Below are 27185 nucleotides of genomic sequence, written 5' to 3'. Positions count from 1 at the left end.
CGACAGTTAAATAACTGCCGGAGACAGTAATTTAGCAGCCAAGACAGTAATATTAATTAAAAAAAATTAAGAAAAAAAAAAATTATAAAAAAAAAAAAACAATCAACGCCGGAATCTGGCTAGAAAAAAAATACTTCAGAAAAAAAATTATTTTCTGAAAAAAAAAGTTTTGGGGTTTAATGTGATATATTTGGTTAAATCCGGGGTCAATGTGTAATATTAAAGAAGTTAGAGCATAATGGGTGAAATTGATAAGAATTAGGGTTAAAATTGGGGTCAAAATTTGGTTCAAAATTTAAATTAGGGTTAAAATTGGTTAATTGATGAAATTGGGCGAAATTGGGGTGTAAATTATGAAATTGGAGTTGAATTGGGTTTCAATGAATTGGGGGTAATTTTGGTACATATAAAAGGATTTTCCTTAGTTGCAAATAAGTTTGAATGGATTGGATTTATTTGAAAGACAAAAAAGTTGGATGTCCTTCTTTTAATTAAGTGCCATTGTCATGGGCCTATTTGCCATTACCCAAAAAAAGAAGGGTTAAATACAGTTTGCACCCTTAAAGTATAGGGCTGGTAACACTTACCCCCTTAAAGTTACAAATGTAACACTTGCCCCCCTCATTAATAAATTTAATGATAAAACTTTGACTTTGAATGATGTGGCATTTTTTCTTCCCAAATTATCCTTCTAGCCATTATATTAATGCATATAATAATATATTTTCAATAATATTTCAAAAACTAAATTTTATAAAATGTAATAATTATTAAAAAAATATTTTGATTTATGTTTAACCCCACATTTTAATTACTATAGACCCTAATATAAATAAAAATCTTAATATTTTTTAAAAAATATTTAAAATACGTTAAACATTTGCAAGAAAAAAATAATTTCAAGACTTAAACGTCCAATTTTTTTATAATAATTATTGATTTGAAAATTTATTTCAGTTACTTAAATATAAATTTCAATAAAAAAATATTTAAATATTTAGACGTTTAAATTATGATTTCTTATTAACTTTTGAATACATTTTGTAATTCTTAAAGTAAAAAGTCGGATGATTATATTAGAGTCATATACGCATTAATATAACTATATAAACTATAAAATTATTATTAAAATTCGAATAATTGTTTAACTTTTTATTAGCTACAAATGAACACAAGGTAAAACAAAAATGAAACTAAAATTCAATTTTTTTCATTCGTCAATTTACAATATTGAAATAATAAAATTAAGTTTTTGCAAAGTTGCCGAATTTTTTATTATTACATATTCATTATTTATATAATGGCTAGAAGGATAATTTGGGAAGAAAAAATGCCACATATTCAAAGTCAAAGTTTTACCTTTAAATTCATTAATGAGGGGGGTAAGTGTTACATTTGTAACTTTAAGGGGGTAAGTGTTACCACCCCTATACTTTAAGGTTGTAAACTGTATTTAGCCCAAAAAAGAAAGAGACAAAGGCAGTCTTGCTTAGCGCGAAAGCTGCTGGTTCGGGGTAGGGTACAATACTAAAGGTCCTCGGACTTCCAGACAATTTTTCTTTTGGTAGCTGTTCGCTGTTGGTCAACTTAGGACCGTCATTTTTTATTATGGATTAACTATTATGTCCTAAAAATACTTTTTTTAAAGGGTTAATGATGCTAGAGGTCCCTAGTTGGAAACATAATTAGATATGGAATACAACCCTAATATTTTTTTCTGAACTAAATCCTTTTACCAAAAATAAATATGACCCACATCCTATACTTTTTTTTTTAATTCCAAATTTGCCCTCAACCTAAATTCATAAAGTCTACACGTTTATCTCAGATTTATATTTTTTTTAATTTTTATTCTCTCTTCTCTCGCTTTCGCGTTCCAGATTTATATATATATTTTATTTTTCTTCTCTCTTCTCTCGCTTTCGCCTTCCGCCTCTCTCGTTCTTTTAATTTTCCTTCTTCTCTCTCTCTCTTCCGCCTCTCTCGCTCTTTTTAATTTTTCTTCTTCTCTTTTCTCTCTCTCGCGTTCTGTCGATCTCCTTCTCCATCACTTTTCACCATTGTTAAGGGGCGATGGCTATGGCACAATTATGGCGGTGAAGTCGGAGTTAATAAAGGGATATGGTTATGGAGGCAAGAGACGACCACGACTATGGTGGTAGAAGTCAGATCTACGACCGATGATGGCGGATATGACGGCTAAGTTTTATTTGGTCGGCTATGGTGGCTAGGGTTTTAATTTGATCGATGGCTAGGGTTTAATTTGGTCAGATCTACGGTGGATAGTGGCTAGGTTTTAATTTGGTCGACGGCTATAGCGATTAGGGTTTAATTTGGTTGATGACTAAGGTTTAATTTGGCCAGATCTACGGTGGATGGTGGCTAGGTTTTAATTTGGTCGACGGCTAGGGTTTAATTTGGTCGACGGCTATGGTGGCTAGGGTTTAATTTGGTCGATAGCCAGGGTTTAATTTGGCCGTCGACTAGGGTTGGTGGACGACTAGATTTTTGCAAGTAGAGTTTGGTGGCGGCTGAAATTTGTCGGCTGGTATGATTTAACGGTGGCTGGAAGATGTTGAAAGTTAGAATTTGGCGGCGGTTGGGAGTTGGTGAATGATAAAGTTCGGATAGTACACCACAGTATACCATAGCGTCCCATAGCATACCATAGTATCTTTAAAAATCTGCTGTGCCATAGCATACCATAGTATCTTTAAAAATCTGTTGTGTTATTTGACAAAAACGAAACTAAACGAAACTACAGGTGTCTGCAGATGTCTACGATCGGATTTTTTTTTAAAAAAAAAATCATAATTTTCAATATTATGTAGAAAGAAAAAGGAAAAAAAATTAATTCTTATAGTAATAAAAAAAAACAAAAAAAAAACGTATTCCACGCAAAAAATAAAATAATAAAAATGTTAGATGCAAATTAAAAATGTTAAATAATATCATAGTACATCATAGAATATTTACAATCTGATGTAATTTCGAATTTTTGAGTAAATGGGCATTTTAGGAATGAATTTTTATAAAGGATGTGAAGCAAATTTTAATTAGGCTTGTCATTTAGTTCTAATAATGTTTGTCACGAGGGACTTATACCTTAAGACCCTTTTTTAAATTCTAATGAATTATTATACTGACAATGTTTGCGGAACTTTTGATTGCACTCCTATTTCAAAATTGTATGATATTAAGATTGCCATTAATTTTTTTTATTTTTTTTGTATATCAAATTTTGGGCCAATTTTTTTTCTAGGCCATTTGGCCCAAATGTTTTCACAAATAGGAAAAATTATTAGGCAATTTCAATTCTACAAATACGCGTCATTTGATGTTGCGCTTCTTAAGAAGCCGCCACTTAGCAGCTTTTTATTGGCTTTGCTTTGTTCTTTTTCCAAATGTTTGACTCACGTGTATAGACATTTTTTTTTTTTATTTTCTTGCTGATAATTGTAGATTTTATTTTCTTTATTTAATTTGTTGTTTTTTTAGCAGTTAAAAATAGTTAAAACTGTACTTAATTAAAAAAACTATTTTTCTTTACAAGTTTTACTTTGCTTATTTTTTTCTTCCAACAACTAAAACTAGTAAAAGATTTAATTAATTTATGGTAGCCAATCTTTTTTAATTAGAAATTAAAAAAAAAATTATAGAATATTTTAATTTGATCAAAGAAAATCATAATCAACAAAATAAAAAGAATATCTATGTTTCAATAATATTTTTGGCCGTGCACCCTCTACCAATTGGTTCCTTCTCATATGAAAAGGATATTATTGAAACATAGATATTTTAATTATTGTGTTTATTTATGTGTTCAGTAATAAATTTATTATAAAAAATACTTAATTAAATTTTTTATTATATTTACTTTTCAAATCAACACAAATTAAATAAACAAAAGTATGTTGCAATTTGCAAAACAGAAATGCTTCTTAAATAATTAGACATCCAAACCCCCCTCATTGAATTTTGAATTCATGATAAATCCATATTTTTGTACTGATATTTGTGATAAATCCAATTGATTTCAATTATCTAAAATGCCCCTATTTAAGATTACTAAAAGTTACCGTATATCATTAGGGAAAATCAATCTTAAATATTCAAATCCCCCAAATTTCTCTCCATCTCATCTCCATCTCACGTCATTCTAGTTTTTCTTCTTCTTTTTCTTTTTTCTTTTTAATTTTTATTAAAAGACTTTCTTTACTTCGAATTAAACAAAAATTGGTTATTTTTAATTTTTTTTTATCTTCTTTCACTTTTTGAAATTTTGAAATCCACTTCATACTCATCAAAAACCACTATAAATTTATCGAAAACCACTATGAAATTGAAGTAAATATTAATATAAAACTAACGTAATCTACATCAATATTAATATAATATACTACAAACTTACCGAAATCTACGTACTGCACTACGAATTAACTCATCCAAAACCACTACAAATTTATCAAAAACCACTATGAAATTGAAGTAAATAGTAATATAAAACTAACATAATCTACATTAATATTAATGTAATCCACTACAAACTTACCGAAAAATACGTAATGCACTACAAATTAACGTAATCCACTAAAAACACACAAAAAACGTACTTCACTATTCCCGACCCTGTATCGTCTTCCATCTCCCATGGCCACCGACGCCTCCCTGAAATTACAGAAAACAGAACATCGAAAAAATAAAACTCTCTACACACTAGTATATATTGAAAACCACTATATACTCATTCAAAATCACTATTAAATTATCAAAAACACACAAAAAATGAAATCCACTATTCTCGACCCTATATCGTCTTCCATCTTCCATGGCCACCGACGCCTCCCTGAAATTATAGAAAACAAAACATCGAAAAAATAAAATCTTCTACACACTCGTAGATATTGAAAACCACTATATACTTATTCAAAATCACTAATAAATTATAAAAAATCACTATAAAATTAACGTAATCCACTTTAATATTAATATAATCCGCTACAAACGTATCGAAAAATACTAAAAATGTTCATATTCCACAACAAACTAGTATAATCCACTACTAATCACAAATAAAAAATAATTACAAAAAAGGTTAACCCACTCTTTTAATTCACTTTTGGTTCCTGGTTCGCTGAAAATTCGACAGTTTTTTCTCCCCTTCAGCAATTTTATCAAAAAAAAAATCATCAAACTGCCAATTAATGGAGATATTTAATTGTCTTCAAAAATCCAAGTAATGCATCTCTTGTACACAAGATATCCCCATTTTTATGATTGAAGAACAGAGAAATAAAAAAATCAATAATAAATTATATACTATGTAAGACATTCAATCATAACTCAATTTGCTCAAAAGGATGGGTATTGATGGTAATATTTTTCTACATGGTAAAATATACCACGACGTCATTAGGGAAGCATCCACATTAAGTAAGAATCGAAGGAAACAAGGTCAATTTTATCCTTGTTCTATTTCGATCGTCTATTCATCACTCAAAATTATTGTATTATGTATGTGTATTGTATTCCATTCATCCATTCTTATTTAAATTAGTTATTAATATTTATTATGTGTATGATTAATTAAAATATTTTTTACTTACTCACACAAGAATGCATCTGCTTCGTTGATGAAAAGAAGCAAACCCCTGTTCGATTTCTTAGCCAAATCGAACAATTGATGTATCTTTATACTGTCTGAAAAAATTGACCTTGTTTCTCTCTATTTCCACAACTGCACTATAACGTTGGTCTGAGTCGTCCAAGGAGGCAATTTATCGTTTGGATCTGAGTCGTCCATCGCGGCGGCGATTGCAGTGGGGTTTTTCGAGGTCACTCGCTTTGGCAATGGAGGCGAGGGGCTGGAGATAGAGAAAAATTGAAACGTCAAAGAGAAAAGAAAAAAATAAAGGAGATGGGCGAAGATATTCCGTGATATAGGTTTTGGCAAAGTAAAGGGTATAATTGTATTATTAAATTTCAATATTAAATTTGGACTTATGTTAAATAGGAGAAAAAAATAAGGATTTATCCAAAGACAACTTGGATATGAGGGGGGTTTCCCTAATAATCCCTTTATTAGTTTAGCCATTGAAAACAAAATAATTAAACAAAATAAAAAATGTTAGGAAAAGTTTTTTTTAACTAAGCAATTTATTTATTTATTTTTAGTTATTAAAGACAACAATTAAATAAGGAAAATGAAATCTGAAATTAAAAAAGAAAATCAAAAAAATAAAAAGGAAAAAGATAGTTCAGGACACGTGACTGAAGCCTTTGAAAAAAAAAAAAGCAAACTAAGCCAATAACAAAATGACAAGTGTCGGCTTCTTAAAAAGCACAAGTCAAACTCACGCCTTTTGGTAGAATTGAAATTGCCTCAATAAATGTCCCATTTGTAAAATAAATTGGGCCAAATGGCCTAGAAAAATAATTGCCCCTATGGAGATGAGCTTGTTAAAGCCAATGAGATTTAAAATTCATATTATAATCTCTTCTATTGCTAATAGACAAATGGGATTAAGTAATAATCTTCTATGGACATATGTTTTTAAATAAAATGCTAAAGTAATTTATATTTCTTTAATCATGAAGACAAACATGTAGTCACTAATCTTCATATTGTACGGGTCTAACTGTTTTTATTCCTGTAGTTGCTATGTAATTGTAGAAGTTTATATAAAAACCAAATTGTGAAAAGTTAGCATGAAAGCTACATTCTGGGGTTTATGTTCTAGATAATGGTCAATTCACCACCCTTTTTGTTCGACAGGAGAGAGAGAGCGACTAAGCTATTTCCAATGCACTGTCGTTCTAACTTCCGTTAAAGGCTACCGGAATAAAAAAGGCATGCGGTACGAAATAAGCGATGGCAGTGTGTGGCCTCGAAATTGTATCGGCCCAAGAACCGCGTGAAGGTAATTTTTGTGCTTCTCGTATTTTATTCGGTGTTAGGAACAGTAAGAGTAAATTATGCCATTTTACGTGTCTATCGCTCTGATAGGAAAAATGAACTTCAAGGGCAAACCGAGGGAGCTCCCTATCGCTTTTTATGGGCCCGGCGCAGCATACGATTGGGCCCACCCAGTGGCGGACCTAGCTATGGTCTAGGGTGTGCAGTTGCACACCCTTGATTTTAAACAAATAATACCGTTATACATAAGTTGACAAGAAAAGCAGTTGGTTGAGTTAGTTGATTTTTTTTCAAATCTTTACATTTTTCACCCTTTTTCTTTTAAAATATTTACACAATTCACCTAAAATTTTTAAATTGTAAATTTTTGGTCCACTATTTTTATAAAGTGAGATTTAATTTTTTTATTCTACAATTTAGCACCCCCTTGGCGAAAATCCTGGATCCGCCACTGGGCCCACCCAAGCTCATTATGGTCCCAACAGCATTTTTCTTTGGGCCGTTAGAACTTTTTAAAGGCCCAACACTGTTTTAATGAGCCCAGCATGGCGTTTTATTGGGCCCAATAGCTTTTTTATGTGCCCAGCACAGCATATGATTCGGCCCACCGGAGCTTTTCATGGGCCCAATTGATTTTCATTGGCCGAGTCAAAAAAAATTACGGTCCAGTACAGCGATTTAATGGGCCCAACATGGCGTTTTATTGGGCCCACAATCACTTGTATGGGCCCGGCATAGCGTACATTAGGCCAACGCGAGCTTTTTTCATGGGCCTAGAAAAAAAATTAACGGCCCAATAAAGCGATTTCATGGTCCCAGCATGGCGTTCGAATGGGCTCAATATCTCTTTTAATGGGCCTGGCCAAGCATACGATTGGGCCCATCCAAGCTTTACATGGGCCCAACAGCGTTTTTATAGGCCTAGTAAAAAAATTTAACGGCCCAACACAGAGATTTCATCGGCCCAGCATGGCATTTATACTAACCTAGTATGGCATTTTATTCGGCCTAGTGTTGCTTTTTTATGGGCCCAGCACAGCGTATATTGGGCCCACTTTCAGTTTCTCATGGGCCCAGTACAACTGTTTACCGGCCCAACACAGCGTTTTCATCTGATCTTCGTTTTTATGGGCCTAGCTCAGCCTTTCATTGGGCCCAGTACAACGAATGATTAGGCCTTCCCTGCATGGGCCCAATATATTTTCCCATTGGTGGCCCAACACAACGTTTTCATTGGAACTCATCTTAAAGGTTCTTTTTTTCCCTCTTATTAGCCCTTCGCTGCTATGCAATTATGTGAAAGAAATTTGGTAAATTTTTGTGATGCTTGCAGTCGTAAGAGAAGAAAAATAGAGATTGACATAAATGAGACTATTTTCATTATATGATTTTATTATACAATGTTAGGTGCAGTGGCGGATCCAGGACGAAAATTCAAGGTATGCCGAGTTCAAGAATTTACTGTGTAGTGGGGTTAAATTTTTGGGGGTTCGGGGGCAGCGCCCCCGGAAAAAAAAATTGAACCGTTTTTTGTTGGATAAATTAGGAGAAGGGAAAAAAAATTGAAACTTTTTTTTTTTTGGATAAATTTAGGAGAAGAAAAATTTTGGGACTTTTTTTGTATATTTTGAATTTTGGGTGGACTTAATAATAATATAGATATAATATAATGTGTTTTTGGGGAGAGGGTCAAAAAAAACAAGAAAAGGACTTTTTTGTATATTTTGAATTTTGGGTGGACTAAATAATAATATAGATATAATATAATGTGTTTTTGGGGAGAGGGGCTAAAAAAAAAAAAGTTAGGACTTTTTTTGTATATTTTGAATTTTGGGTGGACTAAATAGTAATATAGATATAATATAATGTGTTTATGGGAGAGGGGCTCAAAAGAAATTTAGACAAAAAAATTAAACAATACTTGTTTGTACCATAATGGAGTAGAACACTCATGACCTCATCTAACAACTTGGAGATCTTTGCCACTAAGGCAAATTTATTTTCGTTATTTGGGGTGGTTCATGGCATACTTGGCCACCCCCTAAATCCGCCCCTGGTTAGGTGACGACAACGTCTCTCTGTGTTCTCGCGAAGCACGAAAGTCAATTGCAACCGAACACCATTGAGGTCGAACTAGTATCACCGGTTGGTCTCACAAACATGTAAGTGATCTTGTATATGTGTGATTGTATATATTTTAAGATTTATTATAAGGGTGTAATTACTTTTATATTATTTATACAGGTTCAGAAATTTGGCAAGGTTCCTACCGTGGCAGCTAAATTCAGAAAAGGCTACATGAGTATCGATGCATTAAAGGAATCGGAGCCTTTACCTGTTGATGGTAGTGATAGTGAGATTGGTGGGGGTGATGGTGAGCGACAAGTAGATCAGAGAGGAAAGCCCGAACTACGTGCCATTGCGGTAAGTTAATATTTTAGTTGTATCGATGTTTTATTTGCTATTTTGAACATGTTTGGGTTGTATTGTAGTTGATGGATTATGGATTTATTTCGTACTTAGGTATCGATGAATTGTGTAATGTAGTTGGTGGATCTTTACGTGAATTGAGCAATTGTTGAGCATATGTTGGTTGTTTAATGTAGCTGGTCGATCTTTATATATGAAATCTTGTGTTTTTGTTTACTTGAACATCTTTGGGTTGAGCAATGTAGTTGGTATATTTATATATGTTGGTTGTTTAATGTAGTTGGTCGATCTTTATGTATGAATTATTGTGTTTTTGTGGGTTGACCAATGTTATTTTTTCCTTTATTTTTTGTGTTTGCATCATGTCTGGTATAATTTCACCAAATTAATTTTTTTTATATGTATCTAAGTATATTAGACTAATAGTTTCTTTAATACAATAAAATCTATTTTAGTTTAATATTGAAATCTAATTATTGGATGCTTCTCATTTTGAGGTTCTTCATCAATTCTTTAAGTGTTATGTCATCATTATCAAAGGTTTTTATGATGTTGCATGTGGTAATAAAATAGAATTTGTAGGATATAGGTAAGTTTAAGGAACAAAAAATCACCTATGGTCAAGAAAAATATATTAAGATAATTAAGCAAGTACTGTGGAGTAAAAGAGAATAAAATATGGAAAGAGCAAGGTTGTAAAAGGCGGGAATTCGGTCGGAGGCGGTTAGGCACCGCGTCACGATGGGTGCAACAATGATTAATCGGTGATAAATCGAAAATAAATTGATTTTTCAATTTAATGTAATATATTTTTGAATATTAATTTTAAATACTCAAAATGTATATAAAAAAATATTTAAACATGATTCTATCCTCATCATTTATATATTTTGATCGCATAAAAAAATTTAATAAAACACGCCTTACAAGATAATCTCTCAAATTTAATATATATTAACTATTAATATCGTAATCCAATAAAAGTCCTTACAAGATACAAATAAAACGCAAATGTTTTGCATTCAAATTATGCTTGAACAAGCATATATACTTGTCTCCTTTAAAGATAATAAATAATATAAACAAAACAAAACATAAACTCAATTTTCATTAAATGGTCAATTTGATTTTTTTTCTTCCGTGATTCATTTAAAAAAACAAAAAATAAAAAAATCTTGACCAGTTTTTTACCGATTATTGCCACTAAAATTTGACACGCCTCCAAAGTTTGACTGCCTCAACACGCCTCACACCACCTCAAACCACCTCACCTCCAAAATCCGATTTTTTCAAACCTTTACACAACAAATTATGAAGGTATTGAACAGCCTCCGCTCCGAAGACCCATTTATCAGCCGTCTCGACCGATTTTTTGAACACCGGTAAAGAGTGATAATTCAGGAAACTCTATGGAATTATCTTATTCCACTATTTTTTTAACTGGTAATGTAAATCTAAGACTAAGGAAATCATCTATGAGTTCACTTGCATCAATCTTGCCATTTTGTCCCTATCTAATCTCTCAAATATTATGGAACTCCAATCTAATTAGAAGAAAATTGGCACATTATCACCGAAGATCTTGTACATCGAGACCATAAATAAGGGTTATTTCTATGCTACACCCGGTGAAGGTTACACCGGGTGATTTTTTACAGTTGATCTACACACACCAATATGGATGTGTGTGTGTTTGTGTGTATATGAATTTTGCACCAAAATAGGAAGACATGTAATGCAGTAGTGGGTCTTTGGATATTTTGGTACACAATTGTAAATGAAGATTTAATTGTAACTAAATGTAAATTTCAATAAGAAACGTACTATTCATGAATAAGAAGTGAATAGACCTTTAGATTAATTAGTAATTAATGAGATTTATGTTTTCCATAACAATAATTGAGTTAAGTTAATTCATTAAATATTTTGATTTTTTTCATAAATCTTTTTTTCTTTTTTAAATTAGTGCATGTTTTAGTATTCTTTTAATTTTGCATACAATATGTCACACTTTTAATATTTTACTTTCAAATTTCGGATTTGATAATTATAATGCTATCTCCCAACTATTGTATGCCATTGCGTATCTTCATTGTCATTGATTAAATATATTGAACATATAAAACAATAAATAAAAATAAATAGATAAACATAATTGAGTATTAGTAATTCCTTAGACAATATTAGAGGGACTTCTGAGCATTTTCATTATAGCAATAATTCAACTATATATTAGAAATATATTAATAAAAGATTACGAACTAAATCATATATCATATAAACAATATATATAATTAAAAGCGCACATCATAAGTCAAAACTAATATGTTACCAAGCTCTTTTCGATAAACTACATACAATTATTTACTCATTCATAAATACGCTATTACCGCAATTAACCAATTAGTTATGTTATATCAATTCTAACTATTTCAGATAGTTTCAAGAATAATTAGATATTGTTATTTAAACAGTACCTTCTCCTTATTTGAGCATTTCAGAGCTTCGCACTTTGCATGTCTTGGTTCAACATCACAACATTCGCGTACATATGAATACTATATATATATCATAGTTCATTTGACAAAAAAAATTACCCAATAGGAAAGATGAACAATTCATATGAACAAGTACGATACCTTGTATATGAAACAACCCGCGTGTCGTGGAAATTTTGCGGATAAAAGTTCGGCTAATAGTATTTGTTCAGAATTTTTCTATCTCATGTCCTTTCTTTTTCATTTTATTAAGCTTCACACGAACACAAACATTACTAACATTATAAACTGATGAATTACAAACGAAATAGGATGTTAAAAGCAGAGTTGACGAAGAAGACAAGAGATAAATTAAAGTTGCAAAGTAGTTTTAGTGTAGAGAATTATTTTTAGGATACGCGTAACAACTTCCACCTACCATTTTATTTTCTTCCTTTCTAGGGTTGCACAAGTTTCTTCAAATTAATATACATATCAATCAATACAATGTTTGAGTTTTTCATATTAAGTATCATTTAAAACCATAATAAATACGTACATGAATTTTGAAGTTTGCAATGAGAGTATGTCCGTTATTCTTCTAAAGACAAATGAATATGGAATTATTAACTATTATTTTTCTAAACACAAATGAATATGAAATTATTAACAATTATTTACTTAATTACCCTTAAAATCTTATTTACTAAAAGGTTATTTTTGTCCTTACAAAAAAGGGAAGAAATCACTATTAGATAGGTACTTTTATAGGTAGTATAGATATAGATATAGATTGGTTGTTTAATGTAGTTAGTCGATCTTTATATATGAATTATTGTGTTTTTGTTTACTTGAAAATGTTTGGGTTGAGCAAATTAGTTGGTATATTTTTATTTGAATTATTATTTTATTTTATACTTCATATCAAGTAATTAGTGTTAATACACTTTTTTATATTACTCAGGCGGAGTTGGACAGAGTCTATCAAGAATGTACTATAGGTTAACGTTATCTTGGATCTCTCAAGGTCCAGTTAGTTATTTCAATGGGGCAATTTACTATAGGTTCCTCTATATTAAATTTTATGTTAATAGATCCAAGTCAAAAGTTTCAATTTTTAATGAATTAATTGTATCCATTGTGGCAAAAATACCCTTAATCAATTCATATTAAACCCCCAAATTTATCTACTAAATAAAATTCCCCAAAACTCTAGCAAATCAAATTCCCTCAAATCTCTCTCTCTCCTCCCAATTTCAATTAAAAAACAAGTCAATTCGTGAAGAAAAAAAATATTTCTGCAAAAATTCAAACTCTCAAACTTCATCAAATTCAAACGTCAAATGCAAATAGCAGACACCAACTAAAAAAATATAATATGTATTATTTAACTGCAAACAACATACTACACTCGACCAAATGCAAACAACAAAGTGCAAAGACGAATATGCATCACCTAAGTAAACAGTAAAATGAAAAATATGATTAACATCATCTAAATTCAAACAAAAACAAAAAAAAAAATAAAAAATACACAGTATGCAAATGCAAAACACAACAACAAAATTTTCAAATGTCAAAAAATAGAATTTACAATTTGCAAAAAAATCTATTATTACGGATTGCTATTTGCAGTTTTCAATTTTATGTTTCAAATTTAGTTTGTCAACTTAAATTCTTTTTGGTGTTTGGTGAACCAAAAAATCAATTAAAAATGCAACAAAAAATATAAATTCAGTATAAATAAATTTAGAGAGAGAGGAAGAAGCAAATAACTAACTTTTTGTAAGCAAGGAGGTCTTAGTTGTCGACCAAGGGATAATCTCATAATGTAAAGCTCCCTTCTTCTTTTTTTTCTCTATGTATTCCTATTCGCTCATACAAATCATTTGGATTCTTGTCTATGTATTTCTTCCCGAAAAATATAAACAGAATTCGAAGAAAAAGGAAAAAAAAAGTTTTGAAAAGAAAGAGAGAGTAACGCTCGTGAGAGAGACCAGGAGAAAGAGAAGAAAGAGAGATGTGAGATTAGAAATAAATAGAGACGTGAGATTGGAGATAATGAGAGAGTAATATGTAGGATTTGTTCCCTAATTAATTGAGGGTGTTTATGTCTATATACTAACAATTTTATTGAATATATATTATTATTTTGAGTCAAGGGACCTACACCTATATTCATCTAACAACTTGAATCCTCACCTCTACAAGTTTGAAATAAGGGTTGTGTAGCCTATGTCCCTTTCTCAATTAACTAAGATAAACCATGACAAAAATTATTTTGGCGGGCCGACCCAAAAAATAATAGCGCTAACAAAACGCTAAACTAAATTTTACTATTTAATTAATATTGGTTAATCTTCCCAACCAAATGGGGCGTGAATAAAATGACTTGTTACTAGAACCGACGTCGTTAGAGCTTATATTCGAGAAAGAAATGTCTTACTTAAAGACACTTTTGCTTGTTGTGCATCAAGTGAAACTGAAGAAAACTTTGAAATTTAATTTGTTAAGAAGTATTATTCAAATCTCATGTGGTGGGAAGTTCTGGATAAGATGACGTGTGTATATGTGTGTTGTAAGATATAATTAGTACATGCCACTAAAAAAGATTTGTTATTTTTTTATCATCTGATTTGCCACTAAAATTTGTATCTTTTTGTTCAAGGCAATATGTCGATGGGTATAAATTAATAATTAAGTAATATGTCAAATGGCAGATTATCATATGATTAGGGGGGGAAATTGCTATTATAATTTGTTTATAGTTTTTCCAATAATTCTTTTTTTTTTTTTTATAATAAATTGGTGACTTGAAGTATCATGGCAAATAAATAAATAAAATTTAATTAGGGAAAATTGGACCATGACATAAATATATTCCTAACTAACCCAATAAAAAATTGTTCCGGAGCCGAATATCGACACGGGCCGGGCCATCCATATAATTTTATTTTAATTTAAAAAATTGACGTGTTCCCAATATTCTTTCTCTTTAATTTGAATTAAATGAGAAAATAGGAGTAAAAGGGGGTGTTTTCAGTTTGGTGATGGTGCTGAGGAACTGTTGGAGTGACGAGTTGTGAGGGCATAACAGTAATTTACAGGTAGTCAAATTAATGTCCAACGTTTTTGGTGTTTGTTCCTCTTTCTTGTTATCCCTTGATTCAAGCTTAAATTAAATTAATCGAGAAGTCTATTGTCAATTTTTCTAATAGGATATCGTTTAGGTGTTTAGGTATGAAGTGAGGGTTTTGGAGGGGGTGGAGTTTTTGAATTTCTCAACTCAATTTATTATTGCACTTTTGTGAATGGCAGCAAAATGGGAGCATGAAAATCATTGACACAGGGAGAATATGTTTCGGTCGAAAATCTCGAGAGCATCTACTCCCTCGCCTATAGCATCGATGCGGTTCCGTTTCTACTTTTGCAATTTGTGCTTTAACTTTGGTTGATTTTAAAAAACAGGGTGTTGAGGATTCAATTGTCTTTCATTACCAATTTATTTCAATTTGTCAATGGCAATTAAAAGTTGATCGGCCTATTGACATTCAATCGATATGAAGTTAGGCATACTTGTCTTCCCACGTTTTATTTTATACGTCTTTCATTACCTTTTGTCGGTCTTTTTCAACACACATTTCTCTTGGAACTATATACAAATGGTTAAGCTGCTTTGCTAATGTCAATATGATAGTAGAGTAGGTACCTTGTTTTCCACTCGGAACAAGGTTTTCTAGTAGCTCAAACAAATATTATGTTCACTCTCGTAAATTTTCGACTGACTGTACGCCAGTTACGGAGGAGATAATTATTGCATGTAAAACTTGTTCATACTTGGATTCATTGTTGTGACAGAAAACAATACGTAGAGTTACCGAAATAGAAGACAACGACCATATCTACGACCACGACGGTCCCACCCTCATAAAGTCCGAAACGGGGCCCACGTCCGAAAAACTTCTCCACGCGGACGCTGTGTTGATTTGCGTTGGCATGTTCCATTTTCCAATAATTATGGGTTTTCAAGAGGCTATCAAGACTGTAACTTGAAATCGATAATGATCGGTTAAGCCTAGTCAGTGTATCCATTTGGAAATCTGTGTTTGTTTCTGATGGAGAGTAGCAAGGGAAGTTTTTATAAAATCATTTCCTGCATTTGTTTCCTTTCTTGATTATTTTATGAGGTCCGTACATTCTTGATCTATGTCGGCCTCCTCTAGCTGGAGCAAACCATGTTGTCTAATATAGAAATATAGATACAACATGATTTGTACCACTCCGAGAACTGCTCCAATGGCATTTGGAATCTGTAAATTAAAATGATAGATTAATAAATTAAAATAAGTTTTTAGTATTAACTTACACTTCATATTTATATTTACTTACCAACAATGTCGTTTTTTGTGAGATGAGTGCATTTATCGAATATACTATACTGTCTAGTGTTTGGAAGAATGTTAGAATGATTGGAAACATGTTCAGATTATGTGTCGTGATTAGTTCCCGTTGCAAAAGATAATAACATGTGAATAAATAGATTATATGAAATTTAAATTAGCAAATAAAGTTTGGATCTTACCGTGTGGCCTAACGTTCCCACGATCGCCACCAACCACCCAACGGTATAAATGATAATTACGATCTCAATCCTCAGATCGCCTCTACTTCAGATGTACGGTCCGATGGTACATGCAGCTAACCATACTACCAAAATGATCGCCCATTTTATAGCTCGAATCTGAAAAACAAATGTATACAACAATTGTTAATTAGTTATTATTGAACTAGCTATCTTATACAAAAAATGTTGATAGTTGATGCTTACCCTGTGATTGTGCACAACAAAGTACATGTACGTGATGATGTACACGACTTCAGCCATGCACCGGAAGACACCCAAGACGACCCCAAAAGGCTTTGCAACTCCCTCAAGAATGTCGTAGTACATCAGCATAACAGAGGGGAACAACTCGATCAAGTGAGGTATCAAAGGATACCCCACGCTCGACTTGCCCCGGTAGATGTACCAAGAACTAGGTCTATATAAAAAAAATACTAAATTAATACAAATAACATTATAATTATTAGTGACGAAATATAAAAAAAAATGCAAATAACTTACAGAGAGTGTTAAGCCGACTAGGAACTGTGTAATGATAACTGCAAATAAAATTGAATCGTAAATAAAAAATTAGAAGAAAATAGTGAGATTAAAACAATAATCAAAGAGAAATTTTTTGTTACAAATATTACCAGATACGCTAGTCACATGAGCAACCGAATGAGTCTTCATAAATAGTTGTACCTGCACATATTAAATCGGAAAAAAGTGAGTCTATGTAGAGATTGTTAGTCATTAAATAACCGAACTTTTTGATCAACTCGAATCTAAATTAACTAAGGTCAAGTTGATCAACTTTTTGACTGAATTAAAATGGTTAAAATGGTTTATAGCCATAACACGAAGTATGGAAAGATGATAGCGCTTAGTGTTATCAAAATCGGACCGGCTATGGAACCGGACGACCATTTGGGTCATCGCTTTATAGGGTCGAATCGGTTCAACCGGGTTTTTGATCTTTATTAATGCATTATTTTATTGATTTTAATGTTTTAATAATACTATTTTCTTTATATTTTTAATCTTCCACCTATTATTTTCACTTTTATCTACATCACTCATTTTTTACTATGTTTCTTTTGCTTATACACTCCCATTATTTATTCTTCAAATCCAGCAATCAACCACCCTAGCACCCTAGGGGTGCAAGATTTGGAACGGAAGTTCCAATTTCTGCCTGATCCGAAAAGTTTCGCTTTTGGAACAACTTTTTTCATTCCGACTTCCAAAATTCCGATTTCCATTTTTTTGGATTGAACTTGGAACAACTTTTTTCATTCCGACTTCCAAAATTATCGATTTCCGATCAGATTTAATTTCCGAAATTTATTTCAAACAATTTCGATTATTTTTCCGAAAAATACACCTATAAATAATATATATATTATAATGCTTATTTTAAGGGTTTTTTTTTTTTGAAACAGTAAGTTGATCTATGTTTTGTTTTAGGATTTTGATATATTAAATTTATGTCAGAAGCTTTATTGGATATTATGATGTGCATTATTTTTATTTATTTTTGTAAACTGAAATTTAGTAGTTATTAGTTTTACTTTTGTCGACGTGGATGTTCTTATTTTTGGAAAATTATGAAATTTCAGAAAATTTTCGCTAAGTTTTAAAATTTTAAAACTTATTTTTTTTTCGATTTTTTTTTCGAAATTCCGAAATTCCCAGGGCTTTTGGAATTGTAATGAATTTACTAGATTCCGAAATTTTGGAATTGAGATTGGAATTCATCGCCGGGTCACGGTCGAATTGGTCCGACCGGCCGGTTCAATCTGGTTCTAACAACATTGGTCCTACGCTCGATTACTTCAGCAGGTGTATCTACTACAACATTGTTGGAAATTTTGAGTATTTGACTCAAATTTTGTTGAATATTTAAGTGGTTTAATTTAAATACTCAAAATTAATTTTTGATGAATGATAAATTAATGGATCATTTAAAATATTTAAGTGTGGAAAATAATAAAGTGAAATGCCACCATTGAAAAGGATGGAGGTGTTTAAACACCTGTTAAATTGAATAGGTGTGTGGTTAGTGGAAAAAGGTGTGATACCTTTTCATGAAATTATTTTCCTAAGAGTTGTGACTTGTGGTCAACCTTTGAAAATCTATAAATATATTCCAAAATCCACCATTTGAGATAGTTCATTTTCACATAGAATTCAATACATTAATTGAATTCACTTCTCGTCGTAGCATATCATTGCATATTGTTGCATTTATCAAGTCCATTTCTTCGTATCTTATAAAGTCCTAAACGTCGTTTCGTTCGCCCTGTTCCAATAATTGTTGTGCTACTTTGTTGGAACTGAAATAGTCGTTGTATCTTGGGAGACAATTGCCGCAACCGAGAGCACTGCACGGGCCAAATTTGTCTTAAGGAGAAAGAACCTAGTTCTTGCCTCGACTACATTTTTCTTGTCAAACTTCTGTCCAAATTTTGTTCGTTCCCATTTCAAAATACACACACCCAAATAATAATCTTAATACAAATTTTTAGTTGTATTTTCGAGATGGAGAAGAAGATATTCTTCCCAAAATCCAAGAAGTTACAAAATCAAATTGGAGGAAAATGTCATTTTCGGACAGAACACAAAGTATATGTTTCAGCCCATTTTCGGAGGAGATACAGTCAGAATCTATAAAGGTACCATTTCACAAAAGTTGTAGAAAATCAAGTCTTCTTTCCAGAACATGTTAAACTATCCTAATCGGAGTTCATATGGAGGAGTTATGATGAAAATACGAAATGGTGCCAGAACTGCCAACGCACATTTTCATGAATAATGCAACCGTTTGTGCGGCGATGCAACCCCTGCGTACCAACGGGTCTCTAACACTTTATGGTGCACAATTTGGTGAAAGAAGATCTAATCGAAGAATAATGATGGAATCACACCCGAATTATGATGAGGTTTATATTATTCTCAATTCTTGAATATTATTTAATATTTTTGTGGTTCCATTATAGGTGCAATCTTATACAACACACATACCACGACTTGGAGGCTTAATTTGATCGTGATACAGTCCGAATCTCATAAAACTTAAAAGACGAAAGTTGTAGGAAATTTCGTTGGCTATTCGGATCATATTGAATCAACAAAATCGGACATCAGATGCTAAATATATGATTAAGTTTTTCAGTGTTGCCAAAACTGCCGATGCATTCCTTATGCGAGAATTTCAAATTCGTCTTAGACGTTTGAAACGACACATTGATAATTATTTCGGGTACGCCTTTTTATTTATAACACTGTATCTCATGCAATTAAATGATAATATTATATGATAAATAATATGGTATTATATGAGATAGAAATATGGTTATGTTGCATGATAAAGTTTTGGCGTAATAATATTGCATTATATGTTATAATTGGCATGATAACATTATTTATGAGAGCATGATAAATCATGAATGTTGTTATGCTTGAAGCATGTATAGATACTTTGAATGTTGTTTCGATATTTTGAGGTGCATGGATTAATCTTGATATATGCATGTGATTTTGCTGAAATTCGGATGCATTATTTATATTATATTGGTGCATAATATTATGAGATGTTGGTATTGTCGCACACTTGAAATATCACATAACAATATTTTTTATGATATGTTATATTAATTATATGATGCCTATGTCAATGTACATAGAATTAGAAGCATATGATATATGTTTGTTGAAGCATATTTTTTATGAATTGGAAATTATTTATAATAAGTGATAAAATTATATGAATATTTATGCTATGAATATAAATGACTTTCAACATGAATAATGATGTTTAATCGGATAATGGTTTATTGAATGTACGAATGAATTATTTATTCCATGTCAATTTTGAAATGCTTACGTACATATATAAGTATTTTGTATGCATAAATTGTATGATGCATGTGAATATTTGGAACTATGTAATTATGATTACGTGCATATATGTATGTTTATGAGCTCATGATTAGTTCCAAATGTTATGTTATTTCATAAATAATTCATGATATTTGTGATATTATCATGCTTAAATTCAATATTTAGTATATTGAAGATCAAGTTGATGCACATTTATCTTTAAAATGATAATTTCGTATGTGTGTGCAATTAGATGCATGGAATATTTGAAATTAATATTCAATCGAAACTCAAGAAGTTCAATTTTTAAAGGAATATTTGAGCAGTTGTTATCTAAAAGAACATCGAAGATGATCGATCTATTGGATTGTCGTGATTTTTAGATATTGTATTCATAAGACATAAGTATAACTTATGAATGAATGAAATCGAATTTTATGATGTTCAACATCTAATCCATTCTTAAAGCAATGGATGTTTTTTTTTCTTACGAAAAATGTCAAACAATCTCTATACGCGAGATTATTGTGGCTAGTTGCACTGTTGGATCTATATTTCTATATTGTGAACGGTAGGAGTTTCTAAACTCTTGATTTGAATTGTGTACAAACTGTCACAATTTGATAAGAACTTTCTTGATTTGAGTATCATGAGAAGTTTCTTATAGTGTGTTCTATTACGACAAAATAAACACAATATGTATAGTTTTAAATCACATTGGTGATTTACAAGATTGTACAATTTATGAGAAAATTATTTGTTACTTTTGTGGTATTTATACCAAAATTTTATCATGTATCTTTGTTAGTAACAAAGATGAGGCCTTAGAAACATTTAAATGAGAATGATCATGGTAGATGAATAAATATAGTTATTCAAAGTGATTGACGTGGATGATATGAAGTCTTTTTTTGACAAGTTTTGTACTTATCAAATCGCTAGTCCTTATCAACCACAGTTGAAAGTATTGAGAAATGAAACACCCGAACTCTTAATGAGTAAGAAAGCCATGTTGATAATTCTAGAGTAAGCTAGAATTTGTGGGGGAGATTATGGCTCACCACTTTTTTACCACATAAAGGTTTTGGACCGTAGAAATGTGGGGGTGTATTGACCAAGGTAAAAGTACCTAAGTTGAACAACTTCAAAAGGCCTAAGATGTTGAAATGCATATTTATTGAATATGCTAAGTACGAAAGTGCTCAAGATAGTCATTCTTGATGCAAATAAATGTACGGTGTTAGAAATTAAATGTTTTGAAAAATTGGAATTTGACCCAAGTTTGACAAACAATTTAAGTGGATTCCATTTGATAAGTTATGGAGTAAAAATTTACACTGTCTAGATAAATCTAGTGTGTTTAATTTCTCAAAATCGACTAGGGGTGAATGGGAAATTAATGTATATGGAGGTGAAAAGTCACCATTCCACATTGACAATGAGCTACACTTAAAGCACTTTATTAAGTGTAAATAGTTAGCTAAAGATATATCTCTCTATGAAATCAAGTGGTAATTTATGAATTGATAAATAACCAAACGCTCAATAAAAGAGAGCTAAGAAAATCATTAGATTGATTTTGATTTTCTAATTTATGAGTTAGAAAATGAACCTCGGGCAATTAATGAAGTATTGTCCACTTGGGGGTTAATTGTATTTGAGACAAAGAAAATATTAGTGAAACTCGTATGGTATGAACTTAAATAAGTTTTAAAGCAATTGCATATTTGATAAGAATTTGTTATCAAATAATTTTAAACTTGGCAAGTTTAAAAAGTACATGCACATAAGAGTACATGTTTATGAGAAAATGACATGTTAATCATGCGGTGTAATCATGGTATTATCATGAAAACTAATGAAATATTAGTAAAATATTTCAAAGTGGAAAATATGGTCATATTGATGCAATCTTATAGAGATTAAAATCACTAAGGATTTGATGAATTATTGGAGTCTCGTTATGTTGAGACAATGCTAGTCATATTGAACTCATCAATATAAGACTATAAAGAATAGTGGGGAACAATGGTTCAACTAAAATATTCTTGAAGATATTGTAGTTTAATGAACTACATGTTGATTGACTCATTAAGAACGTCAAGTAAATAGGTAATCCTATATGAAAACGTAAATTACATTATAGAAGATATCCAATTGTACTTGAAAAGTAAATTCTTATGAATTGGATATGTGCTACTAAGATACTAAGTTCATAAATGATTTTGTATTGTGGAAGTCCTAAAAAATAAATGTATAACTCGATTCACTATGGAATTCGAGTGATAACTTGGAAGGTAAAGAAAAATGTTGGATAACTCCATAGTTTTCTAGAGGACATTATGTGATCGACTTAGTTGGTGCTTGAAAATAATTGTAGTAGTCAATTGGCTATACAAAGAGCACAACATAATATGTAAAATGGTAAAGTCTCGACCGTAGACGTAACACCATTTAGCAATTGATCTCTAGAGAAATTATAAACGTTGACTTTACGTAGTCAACAGATAATTTGGTGGATCCTTGACGAAGGAATCAATAGAGATCAAATGTGCTAGTTCGTGATGGGAATGGGTCTACAAACCCACAACTCAAACGAAAATCCATGATGGTAACCCAACCTTAGCTTGTAGATTGGAGATCCCAAGATCTTGGTTCAATGGGACAACTAAGTTATGGAAATTCAAATCGAGCACCTCGAAATAATTCCTACCATTCCCTAAAATCCAAGTGCTACCTGTCGAATGTGGTGATCTAGTGACTTTTAATGATTCCTATGACCTTTTAAGGTGGAATACGGCATGGTATTCTTCATGGGAGATCACCTATTTAAGTGTGAAGTATAGGGCCGCTTCAATGAAACACTTATGAATCCAAGAATTGGTCCAATGCCGAAATGGACACAACGTGAGAACAAACGACGTTAGAGATGTTATTGTGTAAATGTTGTTGTCTTGGTTTACATAAAAGTTGATTAGTTCAAAACATCGCGTTCACTAAGCAACAAGTAAATCCGATAACATTTTACTAAGGAAGGTTCAAAGCCATAAGCTACCTCTCCCGATGCAATAACAAGTCGATTGGACTTTGAATGTGTCTGCATGCGTTAATTTCATTCATGTGGGGGATTGTTGGAAATTTTGAGTATTTGACTCAAATTTTGTTGAATATTTAAGTGGTTTAATTTAAATTCTCAAAATTAATTTTTGATGAATGATAAATTAATGGATCATTTAACATATTTAAGTGCGGAAAATAATAAAGTGAAATGCCACCATTGAAAATGATGGAGGTGTTTAAGCACCTATTAAATTGAATAGGTGAGTGGTTAATGGGAAAAGATGTGATACCTTTTCATAAAATTATTTTCCTAAGAGCTATGACTTGTGGTCATAACCTTTGAAAATTTATAATATATTCCAAAATCCACCATTTGAGATAGTTCATTTTCACATAGAATTCAATACATTAATTGAATTCACTTCTCAAGTCCTAAACGTCGTTTCGTTAGCCGTGTTCCAATAATTGTTGTGCTGCTTTGTTGGAACTGAAATAGTCGTTGTATCTTGGGAGACAATTGTCGTAACCGAGAGCACTGCACGTGCTAAATTTGTCTTAAGGAGAAAGAACCTAGTTCTTGCCTCGACTACATTTTTCTTGTCAAACTTCTGTCCAAATTTTGTTCGTTCCCATTTCTAAATACACACACCCAAATAGACACGGCCACGGGCCGGTTCGGGCCGGTTCCGGGCCGGTTCGGACCGGTTCACGGTTCACATTTTCCGGAACCGGAACCGGCCCGTGGCGTGCACGGTTCACCGGGCCGGGTCGGCCCGCCGGTTCGGGCCGGTTCCGGGTCGGCCCGGAAATTTTGAATATTTTTTTTTTTTTTTTTTGAAATATTTAATGAATAAGTAAATTAAAAGAAATACTTTTAAATAGATAAAGGAAAAGGAAATAAATGAAAAGTCAATTTAGAAGCACAAGTTTGAAATATTTGATGAATAAGTAAATTATAGGAAAAATTGGGGTGTGAGAGTATTTATAGGAAAAATTGGGGGGGTTTGGGGGAAAAAAAAATTCAAAAAAAAGCAAAATTGGGGTGTGAGGGTATTTATAGGAAAAATTGGGGGGGAAAAAAATTCAAAAAAATTCAAAAAAAAGTAAATAACGGCCGGTTCACCCGGGCCGGTTCACTAGCCATTATTTGCTTTTTTTTTGGATTTTTTTTTTTTTTTTTAAATTCGGGTGAACCGCCGGGCCGGCCCGACGGTTCACAGTTCACCAAATCTAAGAACCGGGCATGTCCCGGGTAGGACGGGCCGGTTCACGGTTCCGGGCCGGTTCACATGGTCAACGGGCCGGTTCGGCCCGGTTCCGGGCCCAAAACCGGCCCGTGGCCGTGTCTACACCCAAATAACAAACATAGGATTCACCCAATACATGTGGATTATACATGGATAAATGGATAACAACACAATATGGATGTAAAAGGACCGAGCTAGGTTGTTTTGGCGAGCTCGATCTCTAGCACATTTGAGTTATTTTCTCTAAAATAGTTATATAACACACGATGTAACAGTGCAAAATGTCAATATTCCAAGAAATTGTTCTACTTTCAAAATCATGTTAAAATCACCAGAGGCAAGTTGAGAATTCGACATGTATGTTTCTGTTACTAATAAATTCATCCAGAAAGGAGGCTCACTTGTTAGCTATTACGATACTTTGTGTGTTTGTAAATTATCTACCAAAGTGGAATATGTTGTATGGAAAAAGACAGATCGAGAGAATTTACATCACTTGTGTACAATACTTCAAGTGCAGGCTGTGTAATAATACACATACAAAATATGAGCATTTTTTTTGTCAAAATACATATAAATACCTTACCTGTAAGAGAGAGAGAGAGATGGGAGGAGTCGGCATTGAGAGGGAGGAGGCAAGAAGAGAGAGAGAAGACAAGCCGTCAGCTGAGAGAGAGAAAAGAAAATAGGTCAGCTGAGAACCAGTGGTGGCAGAAGAGAGAGGAATAGAGAGAGAGGGAAAGAGAGCAAGAAAGATATGGGGAATCTAAGTGCAAAAAATGGCAACCAGATTTGTGCATGGATTTTGCATTCTTCATGTATACTATTGCGGAAAGTTTTTATTGTATTTTTATTGCATCTTATAATTGAGAAATTTTTAAGGATTTATTAGGGATAACCCCCTTGTTGAGATTTTCTAATGAGGTAGATCCATTTGATTTTTTCCTTTTTGAGATACACCCAATTATGCCAACTTGGCACAATATATTATTTAATTTCCCTTTAATACCCCTATTTTATTTTTGAACGGCATTTATTTCCTTAATGACGTGATATGAGATTGCTGATACGTTGCCTAAAATCACGGAGTAAAATTACGTGAGTATACTGGTGGTTTCATCGGTTTCGTCATTATCAAATCGTGTACAATCCGGCTACGAAGAATTTTTCACCGGCGTGGTAGTATTTTCGGATCTGAGCGTTTCATCGTTTTCCGTCGTTACGTGAGTATGAACAGTTTTTGTTCGTTTTTTTTATCGCTGTCATGTGCAAGGTTGTTGTGTTATGGTGGTTAGCCATTATAAGATTTGTGTTGATACGTTGATTCAATTGGTATTAAAGTAGATCATTTTTCAAAAAAATTGCGTCGTCACATATATATCCTTATTTTTGTCTGATGATGTTTGTTTGGAAGAGGGTTCACGTAGTTGCCAGAGGATGGTTCACGCAGTCGGACCAGAGTTGTTTTATATGAGTGTCGTAGTTGGTTTACCCAATAATCGAAATAAATGTCTGGTGTGGTCGAGTTCATGAAGTTTGACCACGATTGATAGTTGTTTTGTTTGTTTACAGCAGTCGATTTTAGTGTGTTCGGTAGTACATTGAAATATATTTCGTAGTCTTTTTTAATTGATTATCTGGATTATGCATTTTTAAGTTTATTTTGATGATGTTAATTTCTTGTCATTGAAATGTATTTGGCAGTCTATTTAATCAATTTTTAGTATTCTGCATTTTCAGTTCGTTTGATGATTTTAGGTTTTTTTCGATGGCGAATTTGGTACGGATTTTGTTGAGGTTTGGTGGGTTGGTTGCTATAAAGAGGTGTTCGAATGAGTTTTCTCGCGGTTCATTGGTTGCTTTTGCCATTTCAAAGTGGCCACAACTCGATGGATGGGATATAAGCATGACATATAGGCTGTATGACATTGGTGAATGTATTTTGACTGATGACGATGACATGATGTCGATGTTTGAAATGTTGTCAGAGCTTTCGTTGGATCGTATAGATGTTAACATTGTCTGCACCACTTTCGACACATCAAAAAACAAACATGTGATGAATAGCATATTACTGCAATCGATGAGATAATCTCATCACAATTATGATTTTACATTAGTATACATAAAAATTTCATATAACAGACAACTGTATTTTTCAACCACATAGTATATTAATGATTTCAATATAGTACATTAATCTGCTATGATAGTATATTACGGTTATAGTAGTAGTATGAAATTGTGTTACAAACAATATACCACTGAAATGAGAAGAACATTGAGAACAAAACCAACGTAAAGTAATTCCAACATAACGAATAAAATACTTAAAACACATCATAACACAATCAAACCAATATGTCGAGTTAAAAAACTCTAGTACATTAATAATCTCATAATAGTATAATAAAATGATAATTGTAGTATCATACGGTATTCATAATAGTATACTAATGTATTACAATGGTTTAACACTTAACTGAAGTTATCGAGCCATTACATCGTAAACACGATATTAATTAAACATATCAAATCTTAGGGGGTTTAGAAAATAACAACCATCA

General features: G+C 32.1%; 2 long non-coding RNA genes across 2 annotated transcripts; one reads left to right on the top strand and one right to left on the bottom strand.

The window, feature by feature from the left end:
• Window positions 1-4548: 4548 nt before the first annotated feature.
• Window positions 4549-5950, bottom strand: LOC148766294 (uncharacterized). Its single transcript, XR_016034862.1, has 2 exons — window positions 5607-5950; window positions 4549-4846 (listed from the first exon to the last, which is right to left on the bottom strand). It is a non-coding gene; the product is annotated as an uncharacterized LOC148766294 (long non-coding RNA).
• Window positions 5951-9002: 3052 nt separating this feature from the next.
• Window positions 9003-12819, top strand: LOC148766293 (uncharacterized). The gene is made up of 3 exons (XR_016035007.1): window positions 9003-9078; window positions 9161-9340; window positions 12788-12819. It is a non-coding gene; the product is annotated as an uncharacterized LOC148766293 (long non-coding RNA).
• Window positions 12820-27185: the final 14366 nt, after the last annotated feature.

This window comes from Erythranthe guttata, chromosome 12 (assembly GCF_056151865.1).
Source record: "Erythranthe guttata isolate IM_541 chromosome 12, IM_541, whole genome shotgun sequence".
Classification (NCBI taxonomy): domain Eukaryota; kingdom Viridiplantae; phylum Streptophyta; class Magnoliopsida; order Lamiales; family Phrymaceae; genus Erythranthe; species Erythranthe guttata.
The sequence above is the reverse complement of the archived record's forward strand: the minus strand, read 5'-3'. Positions and strand labels throughout refer to the sequence as shown.